General features: G+C 39.0%; 1 protein-coding gene across 1 annotated transcript in view; it reads right to left on the reverse strand.

Annotated features, from left to right (window-relative positions):
- The window catches only part of STAG3 (STAG3 cohesin complex component), a 130,980-nt gene extending 114,268 nt beyond the window's left edge, over window positions 1-16,712 (reverse strand). Inside the window, exon 1 of the mRNA XM_063446384.1 lies at window positions 16,681-16,712. The gene's annotated coding sequence lies outside the window, so the exon portion shown is untranslated. The remainder of the gene's footprint in view (window positions 1-16,680) is intronic.
- Between the last annotated feature and the right edge of the window lie 5,882 nt (window positions 16,713-22,594).

The following is a 22,594-nucleotide window of genomic DNA, read 5'->3' on the forward strand; positions in this document are numbered from 1 at the left end:
TTGCCATCTTCAAACGGTCGTATTTTAAAAACTATAAATCCTACAGTGAAGAGCTTTATATTGTGAGAATCACAAGACCCAGACCTACATTTTGATGTATAGTATGTCTCTGAGATATTAACAATGAAGGCACAGTCGCAGTTTAGAAATTGCCCTTCAAATGTGAGCTTTGCAGAGTGGAGTTTCAATGAATGTCAATGTAAGGCGTGAGTTGCAAACAAATGGTCATATTGTGAAAACTATCAGGACTATGGCTTAGCAGTGGACATTTCTAGTGGCAGCAGGGATAGCTGAACGTTTTGATATAAGATTTGTGTAGGTGGGCCTGAAAATGAGGGAGTGGTGGCAGTTTAGAAATCATGTCCTGATTTTTCAGCTTTTGCCAGCTCCCACTCTAGCTTTGCCATTCATTCCTATGGGAAAACTTCCGCCACAAGAACGACGATATTCCGTGAACCATTCGGCGAAACGTTCCACAAAGTAATAGCAATCCGATCGGGAACAATCTGTACGTTTTGGTATATTTTTGTCTATGTAGTGTAAAAACTGTGGGAGGAGTTAGGGTGGCAAATTTGGCTATAATAAGAATAATAAGAATAATAAGAATAATAATATATATGTGAGATAACATTAAGTGGTCTTGCTATGCAAGAACACTTAATAATTATATAGCACATTAAATTGCAACGTTGTTGCCCAAAGTGCTTCACAGTAACATTAAAACATACAGTTATAAAAACATTAGCAGGTGCAAATGGCCCTGTCTATGACATCACTTGCTGCTGCAGCCTTGCACAGGTCAGAGTATTTTTGCAGTTGCCACCTTCAAACGGTCGTATTTTAAAAACTATAAATCCTACAGTGAAGAGCTTTATATTGTGAGAATCACAAGACCCATACCTACATTTTGATGTATAGTATGTCTCTGAGATATTAACAATGAAGGCACAGTCGCAGTTTAGAAATTGCCCTTCAAATGTGAGCTTTGCAGAGTGGAGTTTCAATGAATGTCAATGTAAGGCGTGAGTTGCAAACAAATGGTCATATTGTGAAAACTATCAGGACTATGGCTTAGCAGTGGACATTTCTAGTGGCAGCAGGGATAGCTGAACGTTTTGATATAAGATTTGTGTAGGTGGGCCTGAAAATGAGGGAGTGGTGGCAGTTTAGAAATCATGTCCTGATTTTTCAGCTTTTGCCAGCTCCCACTCTAGCTTTGCCATTCATTCCTATGGGAAAACTTCCGCCACAAGAACGACGATATTCCGTGAACCATTCGGCGAAACGTTCCACAAAGTAATAGCAATCCGATCGGGAACAATCTGTACGTTTTGGTATATTTTTGTCTATGTAGTGTAAAAACTGTGGGAGGAGTTAGGGTGGCAAATTTGGCTATAATAAGAATAATAAGAATAATAAGAATAATAATATATATGTGAGATAACATTAAGTGGTCTTGCTATGCAAGAACACTTAATAATTATATAGCACATTAAATTGCAACGTTGTTGCCCAAAGTGCTTCACAGTAACATTAAAACATACAGTTATAAAAACATTAGCAGGTGCAAATGGCCCTGTCTATGACATCACTTGCTGCTGCAGCCTTGCACAGGTCAGAGTATTTTTGCAGTTGCCACCTTCAAACGGTCGTATTTTAAAAACTATAAATCCTACAGTGAAGAGCTTTATATTGTGAGAATCACAAGACCCATACCTACATTTTGATGTATAGTATGTCTCTGAGATATTAACAATGAAGGCACAGTCGCAGTTTAGAAATTGCCCTTCAAATGTGAGCTTTGCAGAGTGGAGTTTCAATGAATGTCAATGGAAGGCGTGAGTTGCAAACAAATGGTCATATTGTGAAAACTATCAGGACTATGGCTTAGCCGTGGACATTTCTAGTGGCAGCAGGGATAGCTGAACGTTTTGATATAAGATTTGTGTAGGTGGGCCTGAAAATGAGGGAGTGGTGGCAGTTTAGAAATCATGTCCTGATTTTTCAGCTTTTGCCAGCTCCCACTCTAGCTTTGCCATTCATTCCTATGGGACAAATTTTGCCACAAGAACGACGATATTCCGTGAACCATTCGGCGAAACGTTCCACAAAGTAATAGCAATCCGATCGGGAACAATCTGCACGTTTTGGTATATTTTTGTCTATGTAGTGTTAAAACTGTGGGAGGAGTTAGGGTGGCAAATTTGGCTATAATAAGAATAATAATAACTAGAAAAGCTACAATTTCTGGGGAAATTGTGAAGTGTTCTTGCCTCCACCAGTAGTCTACAACTCGAGTGGGCGGAGTAACTGTTATTATTTATTGATATAGCACATTTAATATCAATGTTGTTGCCCAAAGTGCTTCACAGTTACATTAAAACATACAGTTATAAAAAAATGAGCAGGTGTAAAATGCTTTGTCTATGACATCACTTGCTGCTGCAGCCTGGCACAGGTCAGAGTATTTTTGCGGTTGCCATCTTCAAACGGTCATATTTCTAAAACTATAAATCCTACAGTGAAGAGCTTTATATTGTGAGAATCACAAGACCCAGACCTACATTTTGATGTATAGTATGTCTCTGAGATATTAACAATGAAGGCACAGTCGCAGTTTAGAAATTGCCCTTCAAATGTGAGCTTTGCAGAGTGGAGTTTCAATGAATGTCAATGGACTGCGTGAGTTGCAAACAAATGGTCATATTGTGAAAACTATCAGGACTATGGCTTAGCCGTGGACATTTCTAATGGCAGCAGGGATAGCTGAACGTTTTGATATAAGATTTGTGTAGGTGGGCCTGAAAATGAGGGAGTGGTGGCAGTTTAGAAATCATGTCCTGATTTTTCAGCTTTTGCCAGCTCCCACTCTAGCTTTGCCATTCATTCCTATGGGACAAATTTCGCCACAAGAACGACGATATTCCGTGAACCATTCGGCGAAACGTTCCACAAAGTAATAGCAATCCGATCGGGAACAATCTGCACGTTTTGGTATATTTTTGTCTATGTAGTGTAAAAACTGTGGGAGGAGTTAGGGTGGCAAATTTGGCTATAATAAGAATAATAAGAATAATAATAATAATATATATGTGAGATAACATTAAGTGGTCTTGCTATGCAAGAACACTTAATAATATATATGTGAGATAACATTAAGTGGTCTTGCTATGCAAGAACACTTAATAATATATATGTGAGATAACATTAAGTGGTCTTGCTATGCAAGAACACTTAATATATATGTGAGATAACATTAAGTGGTCTTGCTATGCAAGAACACTTAATAATAATATATATGTGAGATAACATTAAGTGGTCTTGCTATGCAAGAACACTTAATAATATATATGTGAGATAACATTAAGTGGTCTTGCTATGCAAGAACACTTAATAACATTGTATTAGCCAATATAATGTAGTCACTTTACTAACACTGATGCAGTCACTGCCCATTGAGGGCAGTGTTAACAGTGTATTATATAACAAATTGAGAATTCTCAGTGAACTCAGTACTACATATACAAGGTGCCCTGATGAAAAGGAGACTTAAAGGGACTCTATAGTCACCATATAAAAGCAAGAAAGACAGGTCCCCCAGCCTTCCTTCTTGCTTTTATATGTACTTTCATTTATTAAAAATAAATTTCGAGGTGTTTTTATATTAAAAACTTACCTCCGTTCCAGCGCCGAGCTCCCCGCTAGGCCGCGCCCCCTTTTTCGTCAAAATGACGAAATCGCGGGGCCCAATGGGACGGCTTCGCGCTGCACCAATCGCGTTCTTCATAGAGCGGCATTGAATGCCGCCCTATGAAGAACCTGAGCGCTTTACCGCGCATGTGCGCGGAATGCGCGTTCGCGAGCTGAGCTGTCTGACTGACAGCTCAGCTCGCTTTCTAAAATTATCAATAAGGGGGGGGACAGTGGTCCCCCCCGGCCCCCACCCCTGTGCGGCGGGTGGGGGCCCTAAAATTATCAATGAGGGGGGGACCTACTGTCCCCCCCCGGCCCCCACCCCTGAGCGGCGGGTGGGGGCCCTACAATTATCAATAAGGGGGGGACCTACTGTCCCCCCCGGCCCCCACCCCTGTGCGGCGGGTGGGGGCCCTAAAATTATCAATGAGGGGGGGGACTTACTGCCCCCCCCGGCCCCCACCCCTGAGCGGCGGGTGGGGGCCCTAAAATGATCAATGAGGGGGGGACCTACTGTCCCGCAAAAAAAAAAACGAGCGCAAAAAAAAATAGTCCATCTTCACCCATGGAGGGCTCCGCGCAGACTGAGCTCCGCAGGGCGGGGGAAGGCTTATAAAGCCTTGCCCCGCCCTGCAATTATGCTAAGAACACTCTGATTGGTGGGTTTAAGCCAATCAGAGTGCTCTTTGTCATTTTACAAGCGTGGGAAAGTTCTTTGGAATTTTCCCACGCTTGTAAAATGACACAGAGCACTGTGATTGGATGGATTTAAAGCCATCCAATCACAGTGCTCTGTGTCATTTTACAAGCGTGGGAAAGTTCTTTGGAATTTTCCCACGCTTGTAAAATGACACAGAGCACTGTGATTGGATGGATTTCAAGCCATCCAATCACAGTGCTCTGTGTCATTTTACAAGCGTGGGAAAGTTCCAAAGAACTTTCCCACGCTTGTAAAATGACACAGAGCACTGTGATTGGATGGATTTCAAGCCATCCAATCACAGTGCTCTTTGTCATTTTACAAGCGTGGGAAAGTTCTTTGGAATTTTCCCACGCTTGTAAAATGACAGAGCACTGTGATTGGATGGCTTGAAATCCATCCAATCACAGTGCTCTGTGTCATTTTACAAGCGTGGGAAAATTCCAAAGAACTTTCCCACGCTTGTAAAATGACAAAGAGCACTCTGATTGGTTTAAACCCACCAATCAGAGTGTTCTTAGCCTAATTGCAGGGCAGGGCAAGGCTTTATAAGCCTTCCCCACCCTGCGGAGCTCAGTCTGCGCGGAGCCCTCCATGGGTGAAGACGGATTATTTTTTTTGCGCTCGTTTTTTTTTTTTTTTTTTTTTTAATTGCGTCGGTTATTATGGATTTTTATTTGCCCTTTTTTGGGCTGAAGAAAGAAGATTTTAGAAGAAAGAAAACATCGAATGGTAAGTTGATTTTATCTCATTTTTTCTTTTTTACAGGTTTTTAGTTAATGTTCCCCCCCTCATTATTTTTAGGGTGAGGGGGGTAGGTAGGGAGATAATTTTTTTTTTTTGGGGGGGGGGGAGGGTTAACTAGGGTCCCCCCCCCTTTGTATTTAGGGCCCCCACCCACCGCTCAGGGGTGGGGGCCGGGGGGGACAGTAGGTCCCCCCCCTTATTGATAATTTTAGGGCCCCCACCCCCCCTTATCGATAATTTTAGGGCCCCCACCCACCGCTCAGGGGTGGGGGCCGGGGGGGGACAATAGGTCCCCCCCTTATTGATAATTTTAGGGCCCCCACCCGCCGCACAGGGGTGGGGGCCGGGGGGGGACAGTAGGTCCCCCCCCTTATTGATAATTTTAGGGCCCCCACCCGCCGCACAGGGGTGGGGGCCGGGGGGGACAGTAGGTCCCCCCCTTATTGATAATTTTAGGGCCCCCACCCGCCGCACAGGGGTGGGGGCCGGGGGGGACAGTAGGTCCCCCCCCTTATTGATAATTTTAGGGCCCCCACCCGCCGCACAGGGGTGGGGGCCGGGGGGGGGGGACAGTAGGTCCCCCCCCTTATTGATAATTTTAGGGCCCCCACCCGCCGCACAGGGGTGGGGGCCGGGGGGGGGGACAGTAGGTCCCCCCCCTTATCGATAATTTTAGGGCCCCCACCCACCGCTCAGGGGTGGGGGCCGGGGGGGGACAATAGGTCCCCCCCTTATTGATAATTTTAGGGCCCCCACCCGCCGCACAGCGGTGGGGGCCGGGGGGGGGGAGGAGAGTAGGTCTCTCCCCCCCCCCCCTTCAACCACTATTGTGGACCGTAAGCGTCCCTGTGGGTTCGGGCTTCAGCTGTCAGCTGAAGCTGAAGCTGTCAGCTGAAGCCACGCCCACAGCAGTGCTGACAGGCTATCAGCACACAAAGCGCGTTCACAGTGCTTTGTGTGCTGATAGCCCGTCTGATGCATTCACCCAGAATGCATCGGTCGAGAGGCCTTTTTAGGGCCTCTGAACTCGGAAGTCCCTCTGGTGGCCGTCTGATTGACTGCAACAAGAGGTGTTCCAAGCTTCCAATGTAAACACTGCATTTTCTCAGAAAATACAGTGCTTACAAGAAAAAGGCTCCGGGTAGCTGTAGCACTCACCTGAACAACCTCATTAAGCTGAAGTTGTTCAGGTGACTATAGTGTCCCTTTAACACTGAAAATAATTAGACACAGTTAAAAAGAACAGTTAATAAGGAGAGCTTATTGTGGCTTCATAGCTTTAAACTAGGCTTTTAAAATTTACAAAGGAATTTGAAAAAACAACCCTTACACCTAACTAGTGATACATTTATAAAGGATAGCCTCTAATCAGCAAGACAGTATTGGAGACATATGTAAAGTTCTATTGTTCATTAAGCATGTAGCATTATTATTTCCTTAGTTTTTTTGCTATTCTTCTAACATAATATACGTGTATCAATATTTGGCTTCATGCATTGTAAAACAGATGTCGAGAAATCCCAGGTGCCAGGTCGCCACGGCGACTAAAAATTCCGCCCTGGCGCCTGGGATGTGCCAGCTCTGTAGTTAGTGTGGCCGCCAAGGGAGCTTTGACAGCGGTTGTCACAGGTAATATTGAGGAGCCTAGATGAGGCAGCCAGCTGCGGGAGCACGGAGGATGCGGCCGCCCGCGGGAGCAGTACTCTGCCTGCAGCTGCTCTCTGCTCCCTCGCGCTGTGTAATGATGTCGGAAGCCGGAAAATTACAGCAGACTGCTTGTTTTTCTGAGTCTAACAGCATGCAGATTTACAGCTTTAGTCTTGAATACAGTAAGATTTTTACTATATTTATGGAGGCATGAGGGGTCCAGGGGGGCTAGATGGTGGTGTTAACACTATAGGGTCAGGAATACATGTTTGTGTTCCTGACCCTATAGTGATCCTTTAAAGACCTCTAGTATACAAGTAATTAGCATTATCAACCGGTATACGTAAACTTATTGTGACAGGTGGGTGTATCCCTTAAATCATTGTAAACCCCAACTTTTTAGGTGGATAAAAAAAGAGAATAAAAGGGAAGAAATGAAAGTGCATATAGAAGTAAAGTGTATAAGTACTCTTGATTAAACAAAAATGGCAGATCTCAAAATCTGAGTTTAAGCCGTGGGGTATAAGAGTATTGAAATTATAAATAAACCTTGTTTCTTCTGTTCCTATTTTTTTTATTAAAATCGCCCCCTCTCCAATCTTTTTTAGTAAGTTTTAAGGGGCAGAAGAACAGGTTGACAGGATTCTGGTTGTGGTGGGTCTTGAAGTGATTGGAGACGCTGTGGGTCTCCAATCCTTTTTTGATGTTGCGTATACACATTAGGGATCGACCGATATTGATTTTTTTAGAGTCGATACCGATAATCTGTGAACTTTCAGGCCGATAGCCAATAACTTAACGATATTCTGTACATTTACCATTTTGAAAAAATAAACGAATTCTAACGGTAAATGCACAAAATATACATGCCACGTGTAGTGGATGAAGTGTGTTTAGACAGGGGAGCTGTGTGTGTATGTAATGAATGCAGAGTGTGTGTGTAGTGTGTCTAGTGAATGCAGTGAGTATTTGTGTAGTGTGTATATATAGTGAATGCAGAGTGTGTTTGTGTAGTGTGCATAGTGAATGCAGAGTGTGTGTACATTTGTGTAGTGTGTGTGTGTATATAATGCAGAGTGTGTGTACATTTGTGTAGTGTGTGTGTGTATATAATGCAGTGTGGGTGTATTTGTGTAGTGTGTGTGTGTATATAATGCAGTGTGGGTGTATTTGTGTAGTGTGTGTGTGTATATAATGCAGTGTGGGTGTATTTGTGTAGTGTGTGTGTGTATATAATGCAGTGTGGGTGTATTTGTGTAGTGTGTGTGTGTATATAATGCAGTGTGGGTGTATTTGTGTAGTGTGTGTGTGTATATAATGCAGTGTGGGTGTATTTGTGTAGTGTGTGTGTGTATATAATGCAGTGTGGGTGTATTTGTGTAGTGTGTGTGTGTATATAATGCAGTGTGGGTGTATTTGTGTAGTGTGTGTATATAATGCAGTGTGGGTGTATTTGTGTAGTGTGTGTATATAATGCAGTGTGGGTGTATTTGTGTAGTGTGTGTATATAATGCAGTGTGGGTGTATTTGTGTAGTGTGTGTATATAATGCAGTGTGGGTGTATTTGTGTAGTGTGTGTATATAATGCAGTGTGGGTGTATTTGTGTAGTGTGTGTATATAATGCAGTGTGGGTGTATTTGTGTAGTGTGTGTATATAATGCAGTGTGGGTGTATTTGTGTAGTGTGTGTATATAATGCAGTGTGGGTGTATTTGTGTAGTGTGTGTATATAATGCAGTGTGGGTGTATTTGTGTAGTGTGTGTATATAATGCAGTGTGGGTGTATTTGTGTAGTGTGTGTATATAATGCAGTGTGGGTGTATTTGTGTAGTGTGTGTATATAATGCAGTGTGGGTGTATTTGTGTAGTGTGTGTATATAATGCAGTGTGGGTGTATTTGTGTAGTGTGTGTATATAATGCAGTGTGGGTGTATTTGTGTAGTGTGTGTATATAATGCAGTGTGGGTGTATTTGTGTAGTGTGTGTATATAATGCAGTGTGGGTGTATTTGTGTAGTGTGTGTATATAATGCAGTGTGGGTGTATTTGTGTAGTGTGTGTATATAATGCAGTGTGGGTGTATTTGTGTAGTGTGTGTATATAATGCAGTGTGGGTGTATTTGTGTAGTGTGTGTATATAATGCAGTGTGGGTGTATTTGTGTAGTGTGTGTATATAATGCAGTGTGGGTGTATTTGTGTAGTGTGTGTATATAATGCAGTGTGGGTGTATTTGTGTAGTGTGTATATAATGCAGTGTGGGTGTATTTGTGTAGTGTGTGTATATAATGCAGTGTGGGTGTATTTGTGTAGAGTGTGTATATAATGCAGTGTGGGTGTATTTGTGTAGAGTGTGTATATAATGCAGTGTGGGTGTATTTGTGTAGAGTGTGTATATAATGCAGTGTGGGTGTATTTGTGTAGAGTGTGTATATAATGCAGTGTGGGTGTATTTGTGTAGAGTGTGTATATAATGCAGTGTGGGTGTATTTGTGTAGAGTGTGTATATAATGCAGTGTGGGTGTATTTGTGTAGAGTGTGTATATAATGCAGTGTGGGTGTATTTGTGTAGAGTGTGTATATAATGCAGTGTGGGTGTATTTGTGTAGAGTGTATATAATGCAGTGTGGGTGTATTTGTGTAGAGTGTGTATATAATGCAGTGTGGGTGTATTTGTGTAGAGTGTGTATATAATGCAGTGTGGGTGTATTTGTGTAGTGTGTGTATATAATGCAGTGTGGGTGTATTTGTGTAGTGTGTGTATATAATGCAGTGTGGGTGTATTTGTGTAGTGTGTGTATATAATGCAGTGTGGGTGTATTTGTGTAGTGTGTGTATATAATGCAGTGTGGGTGTATTTGTGTAGTGTGTGTATATAATGCAGTGTGGGTGTATTTGTGTAGTGTGTGTATTTAATGCAGTGTGGGTGTATTTGTGTAGTGTGTGTATATAATGCAGTGTGGGTGTATGTGTAGTGTGTGTATATAATGCAGTGTGGGTGTATTTGTGTAGTGTGTGTATATAATGCAGTGTGGGTGTATTTGTGTAGTGTGTGTATATAATGCAGTGTGGGTGTATTTGTGTAGTGTGTGTATATAATTCAGTGTGGGTGTATTTGTGTAGTGTGTGTATATAATTCAGTGTGGGTGTGTTTGTGTAGTGTGTGTATATAATTCAGTGTGGGTGTGTTTGTGTAGTGTGTGTATATAATGCAGTGTGGGTGTGTGTGTATATAATGCAGTGTGGGTGTGTGTAGTGATGTAATTTGTGTAAAATGGGGGGGCATTTTTTAATAAAAAAAAAAAAAAATTAAATGTTTTTTTTTGTTTGTTTAGTCCCCCCTCCCTGCTAAGTAGTATTCCTTGGTGGTCCGGTGGCTTGTTAAGTACTGGGGGGGGCCGCAGCTCCCCTGTGTAAATCTTGCAGTCTGCGTGCTGCGCAGAGCGTTGCCATGGTAACCCATAGCAACGCTCTGCGGCCGCAGGTCTCGCGAGATTTGCACTGGGGAGCTGCTGGGAAGGTAAGTAACAGCTTCCTGCGGGCCCCCCCAGGACCGCCGGGCTTGTAATGAGCCCGGCGGTCCTAGGAGGTATCATCGGCAATATCGGTATCTCTATTGGCCGATACCGATATTGCCGAAAATACTGAATATCGGCCGATAATATCGGTAAAATCGATAATCGTCGATCCCTAATATACATTAGGGTCTCAGAACATATGCGCAACATCAAAAAAGGATTAAAGCGTCTCCAATCACTTCAAGACCCACCACAACCAGAATCCTGACAACCTGTTCTTCTGCCCGGTAAAACTTATAAAAAAATAAAAATAAAAAAAATAAAAGATTGGAGAGGGAGCGATTTTACAGCAGCAGGGTTAACACTAGATGGACCTGGCACCCAGACCACTTCATTGAGCTAAAGTGGTCTGGGTGCCTATAGTGGTCCTTTAAGTTAAGGCGGCTGCCCGAGGGAGCATTGAAGCCGGCAGAGGGGAATATTGGAGCTGGAAGACCTTGTGAGCATGGAGGCGGCCAGCTGAGGCAGCGAGCAGGGGGGTAGTAATCTAACTGCAGCTCCTCTCTGCTCCCTTGCGCGCTGTTTCATGAGGCCGGGAGCCAGAATATGACATCACTCCGGTCACGCCACCACTACTGAGAGCGCGAGGGAGCAGATAGGAACTGCAGGAAGATTACTGCTCCCTCACTCGCAGAAAGATTAGAGAGAAGCCCCACTGGACCCCAGAGAAAGATCCACTCCCCCCTAAGGTAGGAAGGCTTAGTGGATTTAAAATAAAAATGTCAGTTTGTGAGTTTGTAAGAAAATGTGTGTACGTGTCGGTCAATGTGTGGGTGTGTAGGTATGTGTCTTTTTAAGTGCCTGCCCCCTCCAAGCGCATGAGAAATTTGTTTTTATTCACCTTTTTTATCATGCTGTGCCGGTTTAGCCATGGCTGGTCCTGCCTCCATGGGTTAGCTCATAAATCTTTGTGATCTTTCCCATAGGAAAGCATTGGAAGCATATTGCGCACGTGCAGCAAAACACCGTTCTGTGCCAATCAGCATCTTCTTAGAATAAATGCATGTCCATGGTGAAACTTCATCGCCCCGATGCAGACCGTGGAGACGCTGAACATAAGTGTTGCGACCAAGGACTCTCCAGTGGCCATCTGAGTGACTGTCACTAGAGTTGTAACTAGGCAGCAATGTTTATATTGATGGGTCTTCAGGTACAGGCTATAGACACGAGAGCAACTACATTAAGCTGTAGTGGTTCTGCTCTCTATACTGACACTTACGAATTGCATTTTTCACATTGAAAATTAAACTTAACATTCTGTCACCAAAAAAAAATTGGCTGCTAGATTTCAAATTTGGCAAGCCCTGATAGAGATATATAGATTATATATATATATATATACATACATACATACATACATACTCAGTGCAGTGGAAGGCCATTTTTATGTCAAGCCACTTTATGTTGAACATAAAACAGTCACGTACTATCACCATAGATGAGGAAATTATTATTACTATAGTTAGTACAGTATTCCTCACACACAGTCAGATAGAGTAGTTATTATTACTGTCAGCACAAATGATTATTACTATAGTTAGTACAGTATACTTCACACACATATTGTCACCACAGATAATTACTATATTTAGTACAGTATTCACACACACACACTGTCACCACAGATTATTATTACTATAGTTAGTACAGTATTCTTCACACATACTGTAACCATGGATACTTATTATTGCTATAGTTAGTACAGTATACCTCATTAATTAGGTGACTATTATTATTACTGTCAGCACAGATGAGGTTATTAAGTGATTATTATTAGTGTCAGCACAGATAGAGTAATTATTAATTAAGTGATTATTATTATTACAGTCAGCACAGATAGTAATTATTAATTAAGTGATTATTATTACAGTCAGCACAGATAGAGTAATTATTATTACAGTCAGCACAGAGTAATTATTACTAGTTAGTACAGTATTCTTCACACATACTGTAAACATGGATAATTACTATAGTTAGTACAGTATACCTCACACACATACTGTCACCAAAGATAATTACTATATTTAGTACAGTATTCACACACATACTGTCACCAAAGATTATTATTACGAGTTAGTACAGTATTTCTCACACATTCTGTCACCAGATAGAGTAATTATTATTAATTAGGTGACTATTATTATTACTGTCAGCACAGATGAGGTTATTATTAAGTGATTATTATTATTAGTGTCAGCACAGATGAGGTTATTATTAAGTGATTATTATTATTAGTGTCAGCACAGATAGAGTAATTATTAATTAAGTGATTATTATTATTATTACAGTCAGCAGAGTAATTATTAATTAAGTGAATATTATTATTACAGTCAGCACAGATAGAGTAATTATTAATTAAGTGATTATTATTATTACTGTGAGCACAGATAAGGTTATTATTAATTAGGTGATTATTATTACTGCGAGCACAGATAAGGTTATTATTAATTCGGTGATTATTACTGTGAGCACAGATAAGGTTATTATTAATTAGGTGATTATTATATTACTGCGAGCACAGATAAGGTTATTATTAATTAGGTGATTATTATTATTATTACTGCGAGCACAGATAAGGTTATTATTAATTAGGTGATTATTACTGTGAGCACAGATAAGGTTATTATTAATTAGGTGATTATTATTACTGTGAGCACAGATAAGGTTATTATTAAGTGATTATTATTATTACTGTGAGCACAGATAAGGTTATTATTAAGTGATTATTATTACTGTGAACACAGATAAGGTTATTATTAATTAGGTGATTATTATTACTGCGAGCACAGATAAGGTTATTATTAATTCGGTGATTATTACTGTGAGCACAGATAAGGTTATTATTAATTAGGTGATTATTATATTACTGCGAGCACAGATAAGGTTATTATTAATTAGGTGATTATTATTATTATTATTATTACTGCGAGCACAGATAAGGTTATTATTAATTAGGTGATTATTACTGTGAGCACAGATAAGGTTATTATTAATTAGGTGATTATTATTACTGTGAGCACAGATAAGGTTATTATTAAGTGATTATAATTATTACTGTGAGCACAGATAAGGTTATTATTAATTAGGTGATTATTATTACTGTGAGCACAGATAAGGTTATTATTAATTAGGTGATTATTATATTACTGCGAGCACAGATAAGGTTATTATTAATTAGGTGATTATTATATTACTGCGAGCACAGATAAGGTTATTATTAATTAGGTGATTATTATTATTACTGCGAGCACAGATAAGGTTATTATTAATTAGGTGATTATTATTATTACTGTGAGCACAGATAAGGTTATTATTAATTAGGTGATTATTATTACTGCGAGCACAGATAAGGTTATTATTAATTAGGTGATTATTATTATTATTACTGCGAGCACAGATAAGGTTATTATTAATTAGGTGATTATTACTGTGAGCACAGATAAGGTTATTATTAATTAGGTGATTATTACTGTGAGCACAGATAAGGTTATTATTAATTAGGTGATTATTATTACTGTGAGCACAGATAAGGTTATTATTAATTAGGTGATTATTATTACTGTGAGCACAGATAAGGTTATTATTAATTAGGTGATTATTATATTACTGCGAGCACAGATAAGGTTATTATTAATTAGGTGATTATTATATTACTGCGAGCACAGATAAGGTTATTATTAATTAGGTGATTATTATTATTACTGCGAGCACAGATAAGGTTATTATTAATGAGGTGATTATTATTATTACTGTGAGCACAGATAAGGTTATTATTAATTAGGTGATTATTATTACTGCGAGCACAGATAAGGTTATTATTAATTAGGTGATTATTATTATTATTACTGCGAGCACAGATAAGGTTATTATTAATTAGGTGATTATTACTGTGAGCACAGATAAGGTTATTATTAATTAGGTGATTATTATTACTGTGAGCACAGATAAGGTTATTATTAAGTGATTATTATTATTACTGTGAGCACAGATAAGGTTATTATTAATTAGGTGATTATTATTACTGCGAGCACAGATAAGGTTATTATTAATTAGGTGATTATTATTATTATTACTGCGAGCACAGATAAGGTTATTATTAATTAGGTGATTATTATTACTGTGAGCACAGATAAGGTTATTATTAAGTGATTATTATTATTACTGTGAGCACAGATAAGGTTATTATTAAGTGATTATTATTACTGTGAACACAGATAAGGTTATTATTAATTAGGTGATTATTATTACTGCGAGCACAGATAAGGTTATTATTAATTCGGTGATTATTACTGTGAGCACAGATAAGGTTATTATTAATTAGGTGATTATTATATTACTGCGAGCACAGATAAGGTTATTATTAATTAGGTGATTATTATTATTATTATTATTACTGCGAGCACAGATAAGGTTATTATTAATTAGGTGATTATTACTGTGAGCACAGATAAGGTTATTATTAATTAGGTGATTATTATTACTGTGAGCACAGATAAGGTTATTATTAAGTGATTATAATTATTACTGTGAGCACAGATAAGGTTATTATTAATTAGGTGATTATTATTATTACTGCGAGCACAGATAAGGTTATTATTAATTAGGTGATTATTATTATTACTGTGAGCACAGATAAGGTTATTATTAATTAGGTGATTATTATTACTGCGAGCACAGATAAGGTTATTATTAATTAGGTGATTATTATTATTATTACTGCGAGCACAGATAAGGTTATTATTAATTAGGTGATTATTACTGTGAGCACAGATAAGGTTATTATTAATTAGGTGATTATTATTACTGTGAGCACAGATAAGGTTATTATTAAGTGATTATTATTATTACTGTGAGCACAGATAAGGTTATTATTAAGTGATTATTATTATTACTGTGAGCACAGATAAGGTTATTATTAAGTGATTATTATTACTGTGAGCACAGATAAGGTTATTATTAATTAGGTGATTATTATGACTGCGAGCACAGATAAGGTTATTATTAATTAGGTGATTATTATATTACTGCGAGCACAGATACGGTTATTATTAATTAGGTGATTATTATTATTATTATTATTACTGCGAGCACAGATAAGGTTATTATTAATTAGGTGATTATTACTGTGAGCACAGATAAGGTTATTATTAATTAGGTGATTATTATTACTGTGAGCACAGATAAGGTTATTATTAAGTGATTATAATTATTACTGTGAGCACAGATAAGGTTATTATTAATTAGGTGATTATTATTACTGTGAGCACAGATAAGGTTATTATTAATTAGGTGATTATTATATTACTGCGAGCACAGATAAGGTTATTATTAATTAGGTGATTATTATTATTACTGTGAGCACAGATAAGGTTATTATTAATTAGGTGATTATTATTATTACTGCGAGCACAGATAAGGTTATTATTAATTAGGTGATTATTACTGTGAGCACAGATAAGGTTATTATTAAGTGATTATTATTACTGTGAGCACAGATAAGGTTATTATTAAGTGATTATTATTACTGTGAGCACAGATAAGGTTATTATTAATTAGGTGATTATTATATTACTGCGAGCACAGATAAGGTTATTATTAATTAGGTGATTATTATTACTGCGAGCACAGATGAGGTTATTATTAATTAGGTGAGTATTATTACTGTGAGCACAGATAAGGTTATTATAAAGTGATTATTATTATTACTGTGAGCACAGATAAGGTTATTATTAATTAGGTGATTATTATTATTATCACTGTGAGCACAGATAAGGTTATTATTAATTAGGTGATTATTATTATTATCACTGTGAGCACAGATAAGGTTATTATTAATTAGGTGATTATTATTATTACTGTCAGCACAGATAAGGTTATTATTAATTAGGTGATTATTATTATTATTACTGTGAGCACAGATAAGGTTATTATTAATTAGGTGATTATTATTATTATTACTGTGAGCACAGATAAGGTTATTATTAATTAGGTGATTATTATTATTATTACTGTGAGCACAGATAAGGTTATTATTAATTAGGTGATTATTATTATTATTACTGTGAGCACAGATAAGGTTATTATTAATTAGGTGATTATTATTATTATTACTGTGAGCACAGATAAGGTTATTATTAATTAGGTGATTATTATTATTATTACTGTGAGCACAGATAAGGTTATTATTAATTAGGTGATTATTATTATTATTATTATTATTATTATTACTGTCAGCACAGATAAGGTTATTATTAATTAGGTGATTATTACTGTTATTATTCACAGACAGAGCAGCAAACTCCCCTCGACCTCAGTTACCTCAGGACAATCCTTTCCCGCCACAGCCACCACTTCCGATCACTAGTTGTGAAAACTAAAGCCCCGCCCTTCTCTTTTCACTGGCCGCGACGTCTAGCGGAAGCCCCGCCCACGCGGTACGTCATCACGTTTGCTGTGTAGAGTGTGTGAGTGCCATGTTGGATGTGGCAAGATAGGCCATAACTGGGGCTGGGGCTGCTGTTCATAGAGCAGTCATCGTGCCATATTGGATGTGGCAGGATAAGCCATAACTGGGGCTCTGGCTGCTGTTCATAGAGCAGTCTTTGTGTAACCTTTTAATAACAGCAGATAATTGCTCTCAGAGTATGCCAGCCGGCTAGGCCAAGTTCTGCTCTCTAATTCCAGTCTTATATGTGACTTGTGTCATTTTCACCATCAATATCCAAATGTTATTATTTGTAACAAGTGGGAATGTCAATTTTAATAAGAATTAATAGAGAGCTTCATGTTAGTGAGTGTAAAGAAAGCAGATTTAATTTACTTGAAACACACAGAAAAAAAAAAAACATTTACAAAAACTTTTTTTGTCCACCCACCCATTGTTTTAAATTATGGGTAAACAGGGTGTAGCTATGTCTGGGTTATTACACTTTATTTGATGGCCCAGTGGGAGGGACCATAATATTATTTTTGCCCTTGTTTACATGATAGGGACATTGTCCCCTAATACTGACATTTGCTGTTTCACCGAATGCTATTTTACCTTTTTCTCAAAGCTCTCACTAAGGTAGTTTGCTTTTTAAAGACATATATCTAAGAAGCATATACCACACAAGGTAATGTACTGTCGCATTCCGATATATGTCATTAAGAGTGGAAACACTTTATTATCCTATATTAGTAAAAGGCAGAGGGGGTGTCATTACCAGAGCAATTTCAAAGCTTGTATTATTAGAATAATGTGGAGAAGAATAGAAGTGAATCAAAATCACGCAATAACCTACATTCCCAAATGTATTTACAAGGATAAAAATTATTTTACATTTGATGAATAGTATTTTTACATTTTTTAAGGAAATTAATTAGAGTACAGGTCACTGTAATATGTGGTACACTCCTAGTTGAGCACACACAAGGTGGTGTAAATATTTAACTAACTTTGAATGTGCAAAATATTTTTTATTGTGACTTAATCGTTCACTATACACACTTGCAAAATGCATAAAATACATACATGTCTACAAGAGTTATATCCCTGGATAGCCCTGGTCTGAGTGCCCAACTTGGCCAAATAGCGCTCAGATCCGTTTGGTAGAATGCAATCGCCACTGGGGTGAAGTTCTGACCGGCCGGTCGGCCACGAGGTGAAAGCCCAAAACAGTTCCAGAGAAATAGGTGTCCCGGACTGTCTCTGTTCGGGGGTTGCTGTGTGAACACCATACAAGGTATTCTCTTGGTTTCAGGGAGCGATGCTCCCCCCCAGTCGGTAGTTTCCATCTCCCGAAATTCTTCGAATAGCTGGTTGGGAAATGGGACGGACAGTGGTATTATCTTTTTTAAAGTTCGTGCTAATGCCTAGCCCAAAAGAGTTCCAGACACTCGACGACCAAGTACCGCGGCCCGCATTCGGGAGACAAAATGGCCACCATCCTTTTGTCGACCACGTGTATTCGGTTAATTAATCATTTCGCTTGCAGTTTCGCACTTATGTTCACTGGTGTGAAGGTTCTAATGAGGTATAGGTGTGGTCAGGGCCGGCGCTACCATAAGGCGGCCCAGGCGGCCACCTTAGGGTGCACCGGCCGTGGGGGCGCAATGTCAGACTGTCCGGCTGGAGGGGAGCGCTCCCCTCCAGCCGGTTACTTTATTAAGTCGAGCGCAAGCGCCTCCCCTCAGTGCAGCCGCTTACCACCCGCCCAGCTTACTGCCGCCCGAGGAGCCTGGAGAACTGGTATCTGCCGTAAGCTGTGTGGAGGGGGCGGGGATATGAATGACATCATATCCCTGCTCCCTGTGAACCATACAGCGCGGCTGGCGCCCAGTGATGGGGCTGGGCTACAAGTCAGGACTCCACAGAGCCGGTCACCTGTCAGCATGCACCTCAATGACCTGTATGTATAGTAGGTATGTCATTGTGACTGTCTGTGTGTGTGTGTATGTGTGTCTCTGTGTGCATTTGTGTTTGTCTCTGTGTGCATGTATTGTGTGTCTATGTCTCTGTGTGCATGTATTGTGTGTATGTCTCTGTGTGCATGTATTGTGTGTATGTCTCTGTGTGCATGTATTGTGTGTGTGTGTGTATGTCTCTGTGTGCATGTATGTATGTATGTATGTATGCCTCTCTGTGCATGTATTGTGTGTATGTCTCTGTGTGCATGTATTGTGTGTGTGTGTGTGTGTATGTCTCTGTGTGCATGTATGTATGGATGTCTCTGTGTGCATGTATGTATTGTATTGATTTCTCTGTATATCTGTCTCTGTATGTATGTCTCTGTACACATGTATGTATGTATGCCTCTGTACACATGTATGTGTTTGTGTCTGTATGTATGTATGTATTTCTCTGTGTGTGTGCCTGTATGTATGCCTCTCTGTGCATGTATTGTGTGTATGTCTCTGTGTGCATGTATTGTATGTGTCTTTGTGTGCATGTGTGTATGTATTGTATGTATGTCTCTGTGTGCATGTATGTCTCTGTGTGTGTGCCTGTATGTATGTCTCTGTGTGCCTGTAAGTATGTATGTCTCTGTGTGCATGTATGTATGTATGTCTCTGTGTGCCTGTATGTATGTATGTCTCTGTGTGCCTGTATGTATGTATGTCTCTGTGTGCCTGTATGTATGGATGTCTCTGGATGTCTCTGTGTGCATGTCTGTCTCTCTATGTATGTCTCTGTACACATGTATGTATGTATGCCTCTGTACGCATGTATGTGTCTGTATGTATGTATCTGCATGCCTTTACGTCTTTGTATGCATGTTTCTGTATGCCTGTATGCCTCTGCATGTCTCTGTACCTCTGTATTATTATTATTATGATACTATTATGATACTATTGATACTATATGATATTATTATGTATGTGTGTATGTCTCTTTATGTGTGCATGTCTCTGCCTTTATGTCTCCGTGTGACTGTCTGTATGTCTGTGTGACTGTTTCTGTATGTCTGTATCTCTCTGTCTGTATGTCTCTGTTTGATTATGACAGTGTACCTGTATGACATTGTTTGATTGTGTGCCTAAAAAACAATGTCTGTGTGCCTCTATTATCGTGTAAGTGTGTATGTATTTTTGCCTGCATATCTATATCTACATGGCTTGGAAGATAAGACACACAAAGAGATCTGGAGGGTAGGGACACACAAAACGGACTAAAGGGAGAAATAGCCACACACATGCAAAAGAGTCTCGGATGTTCAAGCTTTGGATACAGACGCTCAATCCTTTACACCAGAAGGCGTCCTCTTTGATATCTCTAGAAGGCCCAAAACGTCTTCTAAGTCAGTACTATACCCGGCCTTCCCACAGAAGCCTCTATTGTGTCCAGTTGCATGTTTACGGGAGTACAAAATCCGTACAGCTCCACTTCGCAATCCCACGAAACCCCAACTATTTATCTCTGTCCGCAAACCACATCTTCCAATATCATCTCCCTCTTTAGCCATATGGGTCAAATGGATTATGACATTGGCAGGCATCAATACTTACATGTTCTCTCCACATTCTGTTCGTGGAGCTATGGCCTCAAAAGCCTCCGCGGTGGGATGTTGCTTGGAGGATATTTTAAGAGCGGCCGATTGGTCTTCGGAATCCACTTTCCGTGACTTCTACTTCAAACCGATTGAACACTTTGCCGGAACAATTATATCACAGCTTTAAACCAGCATAATAGGAGCCTCCGTGTCTTAATAAAATGACCAAATTTTACTATTTACATGACGTAAAGTCATGATTTTATTAACAACACAAAGGCGAGTATTATCCCTCCCACCCTTCCCTGGATGTTGTTTCACCTGGGTAAGTTAGTACGGTAAGTTAACTTGATTCAGATTTCTCAATGGTAATGTGATGGGTTTTGACTATACACGTTGGGTTCTCACCTCAGACAGATTGACTTAAGATTAGTTGCAGTGGAGATATTGCCTCATAAAGTATAACATGGTATTTATGCATACAACCAGTTTTATACTTGGATACTACCAAATTCTACTTTCTTTTACAGCCTAAATTGAAAGTTCATCCATCAATGACTTCTCCCATTGTTTGAATTACTTCTCTCGTTTGGATGGCGGTACAAATTCGGGATCGCAAGAAAGAGGAAATTGTCATAAGAACACCGCCTATTATGCTGGAGAGTGGAACCTGATTGGCTGATTGGTTGCCAGGGAAGATATGTGTTAAGGACTGTTCCTGTGTTCATATTATTGTTAAAGTTTTTTCTTTGCTGCTGAGGGAAATAAAGAAAGAGTGCAGCATAATACTCGCCTCCGTGTCGTTAATAAAATCATGACTTTACGTCATGTAAATAGTAAAATCTGGTAATTTGTTTGCACAGAACTTGTAACACATTTTCAAGGTGAAAACAGCAGCAGGAAGGAATCCAGCGGAAACTGGAGTTAGTAAGATTTACTTCTTTATTTCCAGAAGATGAATATTGCAGTAATATTAATTAGGAACTTCCTTAATAACAACATAATGAATGAAAGCGTAATGCTTTAATCCACAATGTGTGGTTTATTTCAGAGGGAACGTCCTGACTACACAATCCTTGGAACAAAGCCAGGTCAATTCCTTTTTATTAGTCCGTGTTCAATGGATTAAGCAAATCGAGTTATCATAAAGCCAGTCCGGGTAGATTTTGGGAAGTCAAATAGAAGTTTAGAGCATCTTAGAACGAAATAGTCAAAGTAGTGAATCTGTTCAAAAGTCGTTTGGTAAGAGGAATTATTTTTCTCAACTGGACACATTAGAAGCTCTCGTGGGTTAGGCGTTGGGGCCGAAGATAGCAGACCTGTGATTTAACAGCACAGTTTTACAAAAGTAGGCACCAAGTTTACAGTGCAGAGAGACAATGACGGCCCACATATTTAAGGAGGAGTGTGAGAGCCATCATCGTCTCTCTTAACGAAACACACATACATTGCATTTTAAAGATAAATAATGATAAAATTACAACACCTGCTATAGCCTCCTGTGTGTGATTTAAATGCTGTCACATTTGATTGAACATTAAAAGGACCACTATAGTCAGCTCAATGAAGTGGTCTGGGTGCCAGGTACCCCAGGTTTTAATGAAAAAAGAAAGTATCAGATAAAATCCAATAAATTTTCAGGAGTGGTATACCTTTAAGTTGAAGGAGTATTATTCAGTGCTAAACAGACAATGTATAGCTTGTAAATACAGGTTATGAACAATATGTGCAGATGTATACCTTAATGTTAAAAAACATAATGTAATTACTAAATAAAGTATAAAAACATAAATAACTTAGTGATATAAAATGTCCCTATATGGATACAGTAGTATCTTTCAAATGGAAGTTCACAACAGTCCGTGATCTGTGAGCTATTACAGCTATTTCCAGTTCTAGTCAAACTGGGATTATTGAGCTGGATAAGCTGAATTGATATTGTACAAAATTATATATTAGCAGGTTCTGCAGTATATTTAATATTAATAATAATGTACCTGGTATATAACTTAGTATAATAACTAACAGATCATAGTTAATGGTCTGTAGTTTAGTAGATAAGTTATTTCTTTCTTGCGGAAAGTGAATTGAAATCCAAGGTGCTTAGTGCATTAAAATCCGTTTATTAAATAGTATAAAAAAGGAGGAATATGAACTCACAGTATTGCAAAGAGTTTCTGGTGCTAAACTGGAAACTGGAAAGTACGGCGTTAGCAGCTTGATCTTATCGGTCTGCCGGCAGATGAACGGACCTGTTGATA

The sequence above is a fragment of the Pelobates fuscus genome, chromosome 3 (assembly GCF_036172605.1).
Source record: "Pelobates fuscus isolate aPelFus1 chromosome 3, aPelFus1.pri, whole genome shotgun sequence".
Classification (NCBI taxonomy): Eukaryota; Metazoa; Chordata; class Amphibia; order Anura; family Pelobatidae; genus Pelobates; species Pelobates fuscus.